This window comes from Geotrypetes seraphini, chromosome 6 (assembly GCF_902459505.1).
Source record: "Geotrypetes seraphini chromosome 6, aGeoSer1.1, whole genome shotgun sequence".
In the NCBI taxonomy this organism is placed as follows: Eukaryota; Metazoa; Chordata; class Amphibia; order Gymnophiona; family Dermophiidae; genus Geotrypetes; species Geotrypetes seraphini.
This window is the reverse complement of record NC_047089.1, coordinates 225114184-225126811: the sequence shown is the minus strand read 5'-3', so window position 1 is coordinate 225126811 and position 12628 is coordinate 225114184. Positions and strand designations below refer to the sequence as shown.

At 43.1% G+C, this 12628-nt stretch overlaps 1 pseudogene; it reads right to left on the bottom strand.

The window, feature by feature from the left end:
• Window positions 1–8914: 8914 nt before the first annotated feature.
• On the bottom strand, window positions 8915–9680 carry LOC117363123 (annotated as a pseudogene).
• Window positions 9681–12628: the final 2948 nt, after the last annotated feature.

Here is a 12628-nt window from a genome sequence, read left to right as displayed (position 1 = left end):
GAGGACATGGACTGAAGCTAAGGGGGGACAAGTCCAGGACAAATATCAGAATGTTCTGCTCCACGCAACGAGTGATGGACACCTGGAATGCTCTCCCAGAGGAGGTTATTGCGGAATCCACTGTTCTAGGATTTAAAAGCAAACTAGATGCACATCTCCTTACGAAAGGCATAGAGGGACTAAAATTACGCCAGGCGTACACTTGGCTGGGCTTTCGCGTGTGCGGATCGCTGGACTTGATGGACTGAAGGTCTGATCCGGAGATGGCAGTTCTTATGTTCTTAATTTTCACACAAACTGGTCTGGTTTCCTGGATGTCCACATTTGATCTATGAATCCAATTTGCACATTTTATCCACCATTAAAAGAAAAGCCTCTTTGAAACTTTTGAGGAACAGGTTGGGGAGGGCCTGATTTAGACTGTTGATATAAGACATTTTAGTGCTAAGTATTTCAGTTCAAGAGGCTCCATATACATACGTGAACACCAAGAAAGGACACAAAGTCCAAAATGATAAAGGGGATGGATCTCCTTCCATATGAGGAATGCGAAAGAGGTTAGGGCTCTTCAGCTTGGAAAAGAGATGGCTGAGGGGGGATGTGATTGAGGTCTTCAAAATCCTGAGTGGTGTATAGAACAGATAAAAGTGAATCAACTTTTTTACTCTTTCAAAAATTACAAAGGTTAGGGAGACACTCAATGAAGTTAAGTGGAAAGACCTTTAAAATAAATAGGAGGAAATATTTTTTCATACAAAGGTTAAGCTTTGAAACTCATTACCAAAAGAAGTGGTAGCAGTGGTTAGCGTAGTTGGGTTTTGAAAAGGTTTGGATAAGTTCCTGGAGGAAAAGTCCATAGTCTGCTATTGAGACAGACATGGGGGAAGCCACTGCTTGCCCTGGGATTAGTAGCATAAAATTTTTCTACTATTTAAGTTTATGCCAGGTACTTGTGACCTAGATTGATCACTTTTAGACACAGGATACTGAGCTTAACCCTTTCAGGACCATAAGGATCGTAGGCCAATTTTTGTGGTTTTGACGACATTTTTATGGTAAAAAGGGCTTGCAGATGCCAAAAAATTGATTTTTTTTTGTGAAATATCATTATTTTTATTTAAAAAATCACACTTCTGGCTTATGGACAGTGTGGCAAGTGAATCTTCTCGTCAATCTGGCAACGACGCTAATGAATGAATGTCGGAACCAGTTTGTTTACATAAAGGCAGTATCATATGGAATCCGTACATATCAAATTTAGAACTGTAGACTATCCCAATCAAAATTTATAGGATTTTAAAGTTATGGGACAAATATGTCCCTTGGTCCTGAAAGGGTTAATGAACCATTGGTCTGACCAGTATGGCTGTTCATATATTTTTTAAGCTATGGGCTCCTTTTACTAAGCTGCGATAGCAGTTTTAGCGTGCGCTTAGCACATGCAGAATTGCCGCACGTGCTAGACGCTAATGCCAGCATTGAGCTGGCACTAGTTCTAGCCACGTAGCGCGGGTGCGCTAAAAACCGCTATCGCTGCTTAGTAAAAGGAGCCCTATATTTATAAGGGATGATTAAAATTAGCACCAACTAAGGCCCCCCTTTTACAAAGCCGCATAGCTGAGTGCTGCACGGCAAATACTCCAAAGCCCAATCAATTCTATGGGTGTCGGAGCATTTACCACACTGGCCCGCACTACAAGCTTTTATAAAAGAGCGGGCAAATAAATTCATTTTCTGCTGAGCTTCATTTGTGTAAAGAAATGTGATGAATTACCACAAATATAGAAACTGAGATATCATAGAAACTGCTCACTAATTTAAAAAAATACCCCGTGGAATTCAATTCACATTCTTGTATTCTGCAATTTTCTGATCAGGTTCAATGTGGATAACAATCAAGAAGACCTTTATATATAAGAGAAAAATTATAAATCTGGATTCATCCAAAGAAAAACTACAGCTGTTAAGTAATTAAACTGAAGAAGAAAGTTTTAAGAGATTTATAAAATCTTAAATAATGGTTAATTTGTCTGACCAAGAATGAAGCTGATTCCATACTAAGGCTTCCAAATAATCAAAGGAAACCTTTAACTGCTTTGAGCAATTAATATTTTTTAAAGATAGAAAATCAAGTTTAAATAAATGAGTAATCTGGGCGGTTGCAAACTGAGCAGGTATTTTTTTACGTAATGAGCGGATCTCTCGGAAGAAAGACCATAGATTGATTTGAAGATCAAGCATGCAATCTTAAATTTGATTCTTAATCTGATAGGTAACCAATATAACTGAAGTAACAATGGAGATGCCATCTCAAACTTGCCTTTACAAAAAGATCAGCCATATGGCAGTGTTTTGTAATAATTGCAATTTATCCATCAATTTATCTGAGATTCCACAATATAGGGCTTCTTTTACAAAGCTGTGCTAGTGACTGCCGTGTGGCAAACACTCCACTGTCCATTAATTCCCTATGGACGTCGGAGCGATTACCACAGCAGCAGACACTAGCTTGGCTATGTAAGAGGGGTGGGGAATAATGAATTACAATAATCCATATGAGGAAGAATGAACAATTATTCAACAACTTTGGGAATCAAATTAAGCACACAATTCACAACTGCTTTAATTTAAAGACCTGTAGTGATAAAGTCTGAATTTTGCAATGCCCCTCTTACCATCCCCTCCCTAACCCCAGATCCTACTTTTCCCTCTCTTGGAAACTTTCTCTGATCTAACGTTGTAACCCTTCTTCCATAACTCTTTTTGTAATCCGCTTTGAACCGAAAGGTAATGGCGGAATAGAAATCTGTAATGTAATGTAATGTATTGTGACTACTTGTGTACGTGCACTGCAGGTTATACAGAACTAATGTTTAGGCCCGTTACATTAACGGGTGCTAGAATAGATGTCTGTCTTTCTTTCTGTCTCTCTTCCTGTTCCCTGTCTCTTTCTTCCTTTCTTTCTGTCTCTTTCTTCCTTTCTTTCTGTCTCTCTCCCTCCCGCTGTCTTTCTTTCTTTCTCTCCCACTGTCTATCTTTCTTTATTTCCTTCTTTCTATCTTTTTTTCTGTCTCTCTCTCTGCCCAGACCCTCACTGAAGCCGCCTTCCAGCTGTGCCAGCTAAGGGATCCCTTGCCCTTTCATCAATCCAGCTGTGGCCAGTTGCCCGCACACACCTGCCTAGCTACAGAATGGGCAAACGCGTCCCGTCTCCCTTTTGGACCCTGTTTGCTCACTCTTGATGCTGGATCGCCGCCTGATGCTGCTCTGCAGGAAGCTCGCGAACTGCTGAGCCATGGCGAGCCAAATCGAGCCCCAGCGGGCACTTCTGCACTCCTCCGCGCTTTCACTTTCTCCGGGGCAGGGGGGAGAGGGCTCCTTTAGCCCTCGCTTGCCGAGGTGCTGGTGGCCCACCCCATCCATATATTCTCTCTCTCCTACCTACCCTCCAAATGCCTGCTTCTCTCACCCACCCAAAGCCTCTCTCTCTAGTGGCTATCCCATGTTTTTCTTCTCCTCACCAACCCAGGCCCCAACTCCAATCCCAACTCCCCCACCCAAATATCATTCTCCTCCTTGTCAGGGGGAAGTGCTGTGGCAGTCTCATGCAATCGATCTGCCTTTTATTTCTAAGGATGGGACATGGTGGTAGATGATGTTGGTATTGGTGGAAGGTTGAAGACAAAAACTGGCCACATTGTTTGGACCCCTTTTAAATGTCCAACACCACAGCCTCCAGATGCTTTTCGCTTAACAATCACGTCTTCAGGATTCAGCAGACTAAACTCGGCATTCTGGTTATATTCTGTTACTAAGTCTGCAAAGACCTTCGTGATTTTCTTCTATGGTTTACCACTTTGGGGGTGGGGTCACAGCCGCGGACATCGGGAATTTTTGTTGCTGCTTTGGGGGGGGGGAGAGAAGCCCTGCCCTTCCCTGCCGCAACCAGAAGTACCTCTTTCCTCCTACATGCCAGCAATTGTTTTTCTTTTCTTTTGGGTTTTTTTCAGCAGACAGAGAGAGAGCGGGAGTGGCCGCCGTGGTGATCGCCAGTGGCTCTGGACTCGCAGCGGCGGTAACGGTTGGTGAGGGGGGGGGGAAGCTCCAGAGACACAGCCGTGATCCTCACCAGGCTCCTTTCAAGCGGCGTCAGCTGCGGTTGGTGAGTGAGGGCGGGAGGGGGGGAAGCTCCAGAGTGTTCCCTGCCGCCACGTTCTAAAATAGAATCTGGCCATGGATCAGAAAACACAGCGGCAGGGAACACGAAACCCTAAGTGCGCATGCACGCTTAGTGTTTTATTATATAGGATAGGATTCTGTTGCTCGACTGTTGATGAGTGTGTCATGTTTTCACCATATCTCACCTATACTGAAGTAGCTTCATTGGCTTCCAGACCAGTTTCTCATAAAATACAATTGATACATCAGGGGATATATGGTAAATTGCCCAGATACTTTAATTAAATCTTACACATATACAAGCCAGGATAAACACTGAGATCTGAAAGTCAAATGTTGTTAGATGTGGGAAGACGCAAAGAAGTGCATTATGTTGATACAGTAAAATCGTCCTTTTCAGTGGCTGGTCCAGTTATGTGGAATGATATGCCTGGGAATTTATGTTTATGTGATAATGTTTTGAGGTTTAGGAAACTGTTAAAAGCTTAATTTTTGGTCCAGGTATTTAATTGAAAAGAAGAACTTTGGTGGAGGATGGGCTGGGAAGGTCTTCAATGGCTGGGAGGGTGTAGATGGGCTGGAGCAAGTCTTAACAGAGATTTCGGCAGTTGGAACCCAAGCACAGTACCGGGTAAAGCTTTGGATTCTTGCCCAGAAATAGCTAAGAAGAAAAAATTAAAAAATTTAAATTGAATCAGGTTGGGCAGACTGGATGGACCATTCGGGTCTTTATCTGCCGTCATCTACTATGTTACTATGACCTTGGTGAGCTTTTCTATCATTATTACAGCTTATGGGATGATGCAAACAATGTGGTATTTGTTTAATGTTCGTTTCTTCAACTGATTATAAATGTTTTATTGTACACCACCTAGGTTATAGGCGGATGATATTTTAAATAAATAGATAAAAATAAAGAAGACCCATGGTGATAAAGTCTGGATCTCATATGAAGATTTTATATTTGAGTCTAATATGACCCTAAGAATTCTCAATTGGTTTTCGATATTTGATGAGTGTAATACATTTTTGTGCTGTTGGACACTGAGGGGTGAAATTATCAGTGTGGGTTACTTTTAAGATGTGGTATTTCACTGTTAAGTTGTGTTATTTCATTATAACTAGGTCTCATTGCATAAAATGGGACTTGTGCTATAATAGTACACATTAGTGATAAAAGAGACCATTTTAACAGTGTGGTTATCAATGTAGGTTACCATAAAGATGTGCTATTTTACCACTAGCATGTGCTTTTGGAGGAGGAGGAGTGGCCTAGTGGTTAGAGCAGCTCACTGTTTAAAAATACCTGCTGAGTTTGCAACTGCCCAAATTACTCATTTGTTTAAACTTGGGATCTAGCTAAGTGCTTGAAACCTGAGTTGGCCACTGTTAGAAACAGGATACTCGGCTTGATGGACTTGTGGTCTGTCCCAGTATGGCAATTCTTATGTTCTTATGTGAGGACAATCAAGCCATTGTGACCTCACTGATGATTGGCTCTTAGGCATTGAGATTGTGATGTCATAATGCCTCATTCCACCAATGCCTAAGAGCCTCTGGAATGTTGCCACTCTTTGGGTTTCCGTCTGGTACTTGGGACCTGTGGAAACAGGATACTGGGCTTGATGGACCTTCGATCTGTCCCAGTATGGCGTAGCAGGGTGGCAGGCGCCCGGTGTGGTGCCCCCTTCACCCTCTTCTCTGGCCCCAACCATGCGCACACCTCTTCCCTTCCCCCATACCTGTTTAGCTCCCCTGGCACGAGCAGCATCTCCAACTTGCTTCCCTTGCCGGCTTGCCTTCTGATGTCACATCCTACCACACAGCTGAATGTCCATCTAAGTGCCCCTGAATACTGGTGGCTGGGCCACAGCAGAATTTTAAGCAGGCAGGAGCCTCTTCCTCCTGTTTAAATCACTTTGAATATTGGGGCTCTAAACTTATAACAGGCACTTACTTGGCTTCTGAACTGAGGTTGCCTGTTTTAAAACATACCCTTTCTGCTTAGATTTAAGGCTGCTATTCACCAGATCTGAACTAAATACACTTCTCCCTCCCTATTCGCGGTTTTGAATATTTGTGATTTTTTGCTCGGCCCCCCCCCCCCCCCCCACTACAGAATCGCTTGGAGGTAGCCCACATCAACCAGAACCGGCCCTAGGACTTGGATCAGGGCAAGGAGGCGAGCAGGAGCATATCCCTCAGACGTGGATGCAGCTCCAGTGGCAACTTCATGCATCAGCCTTACCTGGTGGTCTAGCGCTGACACGGGGCAGGAGTGATCTTCCTATACTCCTGCCCCGTGCAGAGCTGTGCTGTGAGTTCCCATGGTCTCACGAGACTACAATGGGGTGTGTGTGAAAATTTCACCCAGGCTGATCTAGCAGGTTTAATGGCTTTGAAAGCTGTCCTGTAGGCGGGATTCCTACAAGACCACAGTCACGTGACCACAAACTTCTCTCTTTTGCTAATCTCAAATTAGTGTCCTCTTGCTTGACTGCAGATAACATAGGCAGGCTGCACTTTCTCGCCTGCCTAGCCCCTGGCATTAAGAATAAAATCACAGAGAGAGTTCTTGGGAATAAAAGGCCACAACTTTATTAAAGATATGCATGAAATAACACCCTAGAAAGCACCCAAGCCATAAGCCTTCTCTAGGACTCGCTCACCGCCTTGCCCTCCAGCGAGGGAGCATGTGCTTTAGTCCCTTCCGTGACCTGCCATCCTCCTTTCCAGCGAGACCACTGCATCACTCCATTAGTCCACCTGTCATGCAAGCCAGCAAGGCAGCCATGTCTTGCCTGTAGGCGTATAGCATGCTCTCTCCGCGAGAGTCCAGTCTCAATATTTGGCCGGAATTTTCAGGGCTCGAGTTTATCTGCCGTTGTGACAACATCAGAACACTTTTTTAAAAATTTTTTGTTTAGTTTGAACAATTTATTTTTATTTTACATATTTTAGTCAGTTTGGTTTGTCCTTGTGAATGTGCACAAATAATATAACAAGAAGATGACTCAGGAATAAAATCAAAACAGGATGTAGAGAGTTATAAACAAATGTTGGGCAATCAAGGTTAGAACTTCTATAAATTTTTATTGATTTTCAAACTAAAACAATGCAATACAAATAAAAGAACAAAAATTACTACATACATTGCATTATTAACTATATAGGTAACATATATATCATTCAAAATTCTTCCATTTTTCCTACTTTTAACAGTAAAATAACATAGGACATAATATGAAATGATAAACTTAAATTACCCAAGTAAGATTATTTCCCTCCCCCCCCCACACTGGATGTGTATAAGTAAATAAACAAAAGAAAATATAAATAAACATTATTATAATTTCACAAAGTTAGTCAATGGGCTCCACACTTTATTAAATGCACCACTAATACCCCTACACTCTGCGTTCATTCTTTCATATCTGTATATAGTACACACATTCACCCAACCAAAAAGTGTAATTTATTCTTTCATGGTTTTTCCAGTTACTTGTACTCAATTGAATAGCTATTCCTGTCAAAATCATAAAATTTAGAACTTCTGCTTTCAAAAATCTTAACAGAATATGATCATGTCAGAACTACAGGCCCAAAAACCAAAATGAAACTGCAGTAAATGGACAGGGTGCAGGATTTATTGAATAACCAATATAAAATACGTCCAGAAAACTGGTCCTATTGTTCATGTGGACCGGACCTGACACAGTCTGTGTTTCAGAGAAACGCTTCTTCCTCAGGGGTCCCAAATGTTGATAAATAGAGTATCAGGAAACCAGATTGGATGAACTAAACAAAACGCTTTGTGTTTTATAGTGCAGGAGATTTTCACGCCTAGTGTTGATTTTGTTTAGTTCATCCCATCTGGTTTCCTGATACTCTATTTATCAACATTTGGGATCCCTGAGGAAGAAGTGTTTCTTCGAAACACGGGCTGTGTCAGATCCGGTCCATATGAACAATAGGACCAGTTTTCTGGACGTATTTTATATTGGTTACGTATTTGTTTTAATTTTTGTTATTTCAATATATTCCTGCAGTTTCATTGTGGTTTTCTGTTGTGTTCCTTTATTGCAGGCCCTGTTGGTTCTTTCTTGTTTAGTGTTGCTGCTTTTGTTTTTTCTAGAGATTATCACACATTTCCTTTAGGACTATAACATAGTAACATAGTAGATGACGGCAGATAAAGACCTGAGTGGTCCATCCAGTCTGCCCAACCTGATTCAATTAAAATTTTTTTTCTTCTTAGCTATTTCTGGGCAAGAATCCAAAGCTTTACCCGGTACTGTGCTTGGGTTCCAACTGCCGAAATCTCTGTTAAGACTTACTCCAGCCCATCTACACCCTCCCAGCCATTGAAGCCCTCCCCAGCCCATCCCCCACCAAACGGCCATACACAAACACAGACCGTGCAAGTCTGCCCAGTACTGGCCTTAGTTCAATATTTAATATTATTTTCTGATTCTAAATCTTCTGTGTTCATCCCACGCTTCTTTGAACTCAGTCACAGTTTTACTCTCCACCACCTCTCTCGGGAGCGCATTCCAGGCATCCACTACCCTCTCCGTAAAGTAGAATTTCCTAACATTGCCCCTGAATCTACCACCCCTCAACCTCAAATTATGTTCTCTGGTTTTACCATTTTCCTTTCTCTGGAAAAGATTTTGTTCTACGTTAATACCCTTCAAGTATTTGAACGTCTGAATCATATCTCCCCTGATTCAGGCTAGTCACTCTTCTCTTCTCCTTGTCAATGCCTGTACTCTGGCTTCAGCTCCCATGTGTTTTTGTGAGTTCCTTTGACATTGTAGATACCAATTTCTCTCAAAATTTCTTTTAGATATATCACGGGTTGTTTTGTGATGTCCACCAAGTCCTTAATATTGTAATACTGATGTTTTTCCAAATGTTTGAAAAAAGCATGTGTAAAACTTGCCATCTTCTTTTTTCTTCCTCTCATAATCAATATTATACTGATTAGCAACAGGCTTGTTGTTACAACTTTATCCAAGGACAGTATTTGTCTTGCTGGCTTGGAAGATTCTTCAATTTGCTGTCTCTTTAATTTCATGTAGTCTTCATTAGCAGAGGTATGCACTCAGCATGCTGTACCACTATTCCTTCCAAAGCAAGTTTATCTAAAACCATACCACTGTTCTTTGATTTTTCTTCAGGCTGGGCTTCTGATGAACTTTCTTTGAATACTGCTAATGTCTGTCCTCCCACACTTTGTAAATTAAATGGATGCACTCTCGGTGTACTGACAGAAGCAGGCTTTCCTCCGTCAATATGAATATTTGCAAGTTCTTCATTCAAAGTAAACGATACCTCTGTCTTTCCTTGACTTTTAACAATTTTCAATTTTCCTACTTCGCCCTTGCCTGTAGCTTTTGCCCACTGCTGCGACAGGTATTTTGGAACCTTTACTAGCCACACTCCGGGGTTTTGTTTTGTTTGGCTCCGGTGAAATCCAGCTCCCCTTTTTCAGCCATCCTGTAACTGTCCCAGCACAAAAAAATAGAAGAAGATAACACATGAGCTCTGGCTGTTTATTTAAAAAAAAAAAATTATGGCTGTTTTGTAGAATCAGAGAGCACAGGTTATTGGTACATTTCTCTCATGATCCTGGAACCACCTACCCAAAGGGCCAAGTGTCCACACACCACAGCATAGACTGAGTGTCCAGTCACCACCTATCAGGGAATAGACCAAGTGTCTGTTCACTGGAGCTCTTATGCTCTGAGAGGATTTTGGGCTTACTAAGGATTAGGCACTAGGCCCCACCCAATGAGCATACGGTCCCACCCTCCAACATCAGGGATGATGTCAGAGGGAGCAGGGGAGAGTCGTGAAGTGGGGCGGAGCAAAGGCCGGCGCCCTCTGGGCAGCCACCAGGTGCACAAATGTTCAGTATTTGAATCTTCCTGCAGATGGGGAGCTCCGCCCCTTCTTCCGTCCCACCCAATGAGCATACGGTCCGACCCTCCAGTGTCAGGGATGATGTCATAGGGAGCAGGGGAGAGTCGTGAAGTGGTGCAGAGCAAAGGCTGGGCTCCCTCTGGGCAGCTACCACGTGCACAAACGGTCAGCATTTGAATCTTCCTGCAGACAGGGAGCTCCGCCCCTTCTTCTGTCCCACCCAATGAGCATACGGTCTGACCCTCCAGTGTCAGGGATGATGTCATAGGGAGCAGGGGAGAGGCGTGAAGTGGTGCAGAGCAAAGGCTGGGCTCCCTCTGGGCAGCTACCACGTGCACAAACGGTCAGCATTTGAATCTTCCTGCAGACAGGGAGCTCCGCCCCTTCTTCTGTCCCACCCAATGAGCATACGGTCTGACCCTCTAACGTCAGGGATGATGTCAGCAGGGGAGAGTCGGGAAGTGGGACGGAGCAAAGGCCGGGCTCCCTCCGGGCAGCCATCATGTGACCAGCAGCGTGCTCGGAGAGCCATTGCTGCTGGTACAGAGATGCAAAGCGGAGCGCCGGTGCCCGAACGTGAAAGAGATGGGAGGATTGCCGGCCGGCTTTGAAGCCCTTCCCCAGAACTCTGCCTTGGGCCACGGCACGTCTAACACCAGCCCCACATTTCAGAGGGCTCGCTTTGATTCCCAATGAATAAGTCTTGAGACGGCTCTAGCTGACATGGTTTATATTAGATTTTTTTTTTTTTTTGTATTGATCATTTCCAGCATGTTTCCTATTAGCTCCTGACCACATGGAGATTATATAAAAAGTATGATGCCCACTCTCTGCTTCTCAGGTCCAGATGTCCTAAGCATTTTTCCAATGAAAAAAAAAAAAAAAATGGGGAAAAAAACCCCTTTCGTTGTCTTGGTTGATTTATTGTAATACAACTCACAGCTAAAGTTCATAAGAATGAGAACCGGGCACTCATATTTCACTTGAGCAATATTCATGTGGACTAGGATAGCTTATCTTTTCTGCTTTTATTAATCAGAAGTGACAATAATAATAAAAGAAGCGGGGGTGAAGAAAAGAGCAGATATTAAGTTAATGCTTTATGGCTGAATTATTTGGAGACGGACAGCAGGCGCGTTTCCCTTCTCCATGATCTGGCAACTAAGTGCAACTGAGCCACAGTCACTTCTTTCAAGGCTCTCAGCATGTTGGATCATTTGTCACTGTTTTCAGCATGATAAACGGCCATGCTACCGGTGCTTTAACACCAAAGAAGCCGTTCAAAGGACCACTCAAGCATCAGCTGCTTATGGTTAGCAAAAAAATAAACCCCAGGGCTGCTCACTTTAGCATATGCTCACCATATCGTATTTATGTGGGCACCGTCCTTATAGTTTAGTTTTTTGTCCCGTGGGGGGGCAATTTTAGAACTGAGCACCTTCATTAAACACCCCGAGGAGCCATGTAAGGGAGTAAATGTTCAATCAGCCCCAGACACATCCCTGAAGGAAGGCGCCTTTGAAAGTGCACCCCATATGTCTCTTATTCTGTAGTCCTGTACCTGCCCAAGAAAATAAGCTTGACGGTTAGTCTTGCTTGCACTGTGAGTCACAATCAATTACTTAGTTAGTGAAAGGATTAAAAAGTCATACTGTTAACGTTATTAAAAACACACGCTATAGATGTAATTCAGAAAGTTATTTTCCTCAGTGAAAAAAATGCAACATTCAGAGTATTTTCCATGTTGCTCTGGTCTGCATTGTTACACTTCATCTCTTTTTCTCTGAACTGCTGGGATCATTAAACACCCCCCCCCCCCCCCTCCTTTACAAAGCCACAATAGTGTTTTTATCGCTAGCCGTGGCGGTAACAGCTCGGACACTCATAGGAATTCTACACTTTGGGTTTTGACCAGGGACTAGTGACCTGGATTGGCCACCGTGAGAACAGGCTACTGAGCTTGATGGACCATTGGTCTGACCCAGTACGGCTATTTGTATGTTCTTATGTAAGCCAAGTACAGGTATAGGACAATCAAGCCATTGTAACATCACTGATGAGGTTGGCTCAGAGGCTCTGTGGAAGGAGACATTATGACATCACAATCTCAGCTCTGGAATGTTGCTCTCATTGGGGTTCCGGAATCTTGATATTCTTTGAGATGCAGGAATGTTGCTACTCTTTGGGTTTTGGCCAGGTACTAGGGACCTGGATTGTCCACCGTGAGAATGGGCTATTGGGCTTGATGGACCATTGGTCTGAGTCTGACCCTATAAGGCTATTCTTATGTTCTTCTGGTGCTAAAAACGCTAGTGCGGCTCTGTAAAGGAGGGGATAAGTGGTGAATGAATATGCAGAACCTATAGGCAGTGCCTCTTAAATTGTGTGCCCCAAAGAGATTCCAGAATTTTACTTTATTTTTTAAAAATTCCCTTCATGAGTATACACGAATAGATGACATGTGCGTTGTATATGCAAGAGTCTGTCAATGTCATGAGCATCTATGTGCATAAGGATAAAA